The following is a 3,737-nucleotide window of genomic DNA, read 5'->3' on the forward strand; positions in this document are numbered from 1 at the left end:
TCCTATTTTTGTTATAGATATATTACTCACCTGAAATGGTGTTCTTTATCTTCCAAGTAAAGCCAAGTAGATTCTTTTGCTCTTCCTGGAGTGTCAGCCATGTCCAGGAAAGCATTATCCATATCCAGAGTGATATGTGGAACAAAAGTTGGAAATACAAGCACTCTGTTTAGTCACTGTTGTGATGGCAAGCATTGTGGGAACAACTGTAGCCTCTTTTGGTTCACCCCTGATGGTCTACAATAAGGGTCCAAGTAGAATATCTACCAGTGGAGGCTAGGTTTGGCCCATGAGTCAGTATTGCAGATATCAGTTACTTATTTTGGCTTGGGGTTCTCTGCTTTTTCCATGTGCTCCACAATCTTTTCCAGACAAAAACCTTTCTACTTTATCACCATGTTCATATACTTCCATGTCTGGTTCTTTGAATCAGCCTCTTCCCCAAAGTGCAAGTACTTTTCCTCAGTGGTTGGCACCCAGGGCAGTTTGCTGGAATGATTTCCCAATGGCTGAATACCAGTTGTGAGCTGGCTTCTTCCTGATTTCATCCATGAAGAAAGCTTTTGGCCATGGGCAGCAGAGGCTTAATGATAAATATGTCTGCCTAATCTTTTCTTTTTCTTGAAACACTTAAACTTTTCTCTTTGACAAGACAGTATAGACTTACTAAGCCAAGAACATTACCTCTGGGCATGATGCCACATATGTGCATAACTGCCAGCAGGCACTGAGTTTTCACTTTTAGCACATCTCAACACACTTCTCTCATGGTGGCAGTCAGCTGTCCTGAGAAGAGTCCACAGCAATCAGGCAGTAACGCTTATCCTTTTTGAGCAGTCCCCTTCTCAAAAGGCTCAGAGCAGCCATCTTGGTTTTCTTCTTGACCAGATTAGGTTTCATCTTCCCCCTGTTTCTCCTTTAATAGACCACTTGGCTTTTGATTCTGCTTATGGCTTGCTCCTTGTTGCTCGAAGTTACTTAAGGCTCGCATTCTAAGACAAAACAGATGCCCATGAGAGGGCATCAATGAGAGGGCATCCATGAGAGGATGGGCCCAGAGGGGGCTGCTATTGGAAGATACTCACAATGCTATTGTCCAAATCTCAGTATTTACTGGCTTATTTGGAAATTTGATCAGTTGGGCCTGGTCATACCAAGTTCTGAAAAACTTCACTATTATGGACTAATAGGTTGGACCCAAATTGTCTTCGGACAAACAACCAGATTTGGCCAACAGTGTTCCTCCATTTTCTCCCTGTTAGATGTTGCTCTAGTTTTCCCTTGAATTCACAATTCCCTCTTAGATCTTCTGGTGGATCATGAATATTTCTGCCCTGATTCACTGAGGATGTCAGTTCCTCCACAGAACAAACCAGATCACTATTTTCTTCCAGAATCTGACCTACATCTTCACACTGAGCATGACAAATTTATTGAAAGTTGTTTTGGTGATTAGCACATGAGTCAACCTGGATTCCTTCATGGATTTTGCTTTCTTTTGTTCTGTGTATGACTGTAATTTTTTTGTTGATTGACTATTTATTCATTTACCGTGTCAACTTTTGAAGGTTTTATGATTGTTTTTCTGAATAGAATAATGGATTCAGGTACACTGATTTGAATCTTTACAAATTTTTCTTTTAAGTCATCAGGCATTGTTGAATGTGGATTTCTCTGGTTGTAACTAAAATGTGCCCTCAGCTCAATTTCCTGAATTAAATTCCAAGGGGTCATTTGGTTTAACAGCTTCACTTCTTTGATGAGGTGGGGCATTTCACTTGGGGGTCTTTATTCAACAGCAACCCTGACAATAAAGGTGGCTACAAAGTTGAGTGGAATAAATGGTAGGCAGGATGGCAAGCTACACAGTATTGCAGAAATCACCACAAAGTCTTGTAGGCCTCCTATTCTTAGAGATAGCCCCTCTAGATTTTCCAGTTCCTATTTCCATTCTAATCAGAAGATCTGTGTTCTTAAGAATACAAAATGGCATGTGAGGACTTGGGGAAGGACATGTGCTGGAACTGAGAAACCTAAAGGTACCTGTTGCAAAAGCTCAAGCTGACCATCCTTGAGCCACATTTCTTTTATTTCCTCTTCAAGCCATATGAAATACAACATACTTGATTATTTCCCTCCTAAAACACAGGTTTAGATGTCATAATCTCCATCTTTTGCTCATCACCTCTTGACTCTTCTCTCTTTGGATTTGTTTCATGGGCACTCCCATTTGGGGTGGGCTAGAAAGGCGCCTGCCCCTGAACTGCTGCCAGCTTCTCCATGTACCTTTGTCTCACATCCTCATGTCAGATTTCTTCTTGAGTGAGAGATCATGGCTTATTGTGAGGGAAAACCTCAGAACCAACTGGAAATATGTTGGAAACAAAGATTATAACTGGAGGATTGTCTTCCCTTCTACATCTCATAAAAGCTGATTTCAGTGCCTGGGTTTCTTGTGGAAGAGAATCAAACATTTGTCCTCTTGTGCCCATTAATTTCTCCACTCTCTTGGCTATAATATTAAGCAAGCTATAATGTTTCTGACACACTATAGCAAGAACAGTTTGGGATATGGTGGCCACTGACATCTGAACATTAGTATCTAAATGAGTTGCCTTCTGGGCTCCAATATTTTATCCTAAAGAACTTACTATTTCATTAATTTTTTCTTTGCTCTTTTTCAAGACAGCATCATATAAACTACATATATTTTCCAGGATCAACTTTATAAAAATTTTATTTCCTGTTGCCTGATCAATCCTCCTAATTTTCTTATTCTTTATAGTCATCTGATAATCTCCTCACAGGTTTTCAAAAAAAATTCCTTTTTGATGCTAATCTTTTGACTAGATTTTGTCAAGGAGCTTAATTCCAAAGTCTCACCCATCCAATGCACTGGTAACCATATTTCTTTAATCTCGAAAAAGTAACATAAAAAAGTATCCATATCCTCTAAGCCAGTGCTTCAGTCATATTCTTGCCTTCCTTGTTCAGAATTTGGATTCACTTGCAATTTAGTCTCTCTCTCTGCTCTCCTTCTGGGACGTTAGAAGTAAAAGAGTTCCTGTGAGTGCGTTAATCTCTTCTAAAAGATGCGTCATATGAGAATAAGCCTCTTGTGGAGTGAATTTAAGCTCCACTATCAAGTAATCTCATTCACTAATCACTAAACCTAGATGAATATTTTTGATCCAGACTTGTCACAGAACTTCTTATATATGCAGACAGACTGCTTCCATCACATTTACCACAGTGATGTACCCATCACAAATGCAACAAGTTTATACTTCAGAGGCAAAATTGGTATGTCCTGGAGAGTGTATCAGATTAACCAGCTGGTTCTCATTACTTGGGTAGATGAGGGGCAGGTGTGGACTGGCCTCAAGCTGGTCAGCGATCTCCACCTGCATCTAAGCCTGAACAGCCTGACTCCTGCATAACATAGTGAGTTGGAAGTGGATTTCATAGTGATACCTCACATCTGATCATTTTCTCTGCAGTCTGCGTACATTTACCCTTCCTCAGATATGTTTTTACTATTATTGGTCCTTTGTTCTTCTATATGAATTTTAGAATCAGCATATCAAGTTCCTGCTTGCCAGGCAACTGCCATTACTAGATATAAGACAGTCAGTCAGGACAACAGGAGCCAAAACACTGATATGTCTGATGTTGGCAGTGTTTCTTTGGTGTAGAATCATCTTATCCAAACTATTAAACTCTGTGGCCACTTTATT

General features: G+C 40.0%; 2 pseudogenes across 2 annotated transcripts; both read right to left on the bottom strand.

Moving 5' to 3' along the window:
• Nucleotides 1-313: 313 nt before the first annotated feature.
• On the bottom strand, nucleotides 314-2,082 carry LOC309815960 (elongation factor-like GTPase 1; annotated as a pseudogene). Its single transcript has 2 exons — nucleotides 2,044-2,082; nucleotides 314-1,941 (listed from the first exon to the last, which is right to left on the bottom strand). The product of its transcript is annotated as an elongation factor-like GTPase 1 (transcript).
• Nucleotides 2,083-2,087: 5 nt separating this feature from the next.
• On the bottom strand, nucleotides 2,088-3,410 carry LOC309815963 (elongation factor-like GTPase 1; annotated as a pseudogene). The gene is made up of 2 exons: nucleotides 3,350-3,410; nucleotides 2,088-3,151 (listed from the first exon to the last, which is right to left on the bottom strand). The product of its transcript is annotated as an elongation factor-like GTPase 1 (transcript).
• Between the last annotated feature and the right edge of the window lie 327 nt (nucleotides 3,411-3,737).

The sequence above is a fragment of the Mesoplodon mirus genome (genome assembly GCF_964341445.2).
Source record: "Mesoplodon mirus genome assembly, chromosome: 2".
NCBI classification, from domain to species: Eukaryota; Metazoa; Chordata; class Mammalia; order Artiodactyla; family Ziphiidae; genus Mesoplodon; species Mesoplodon mirus.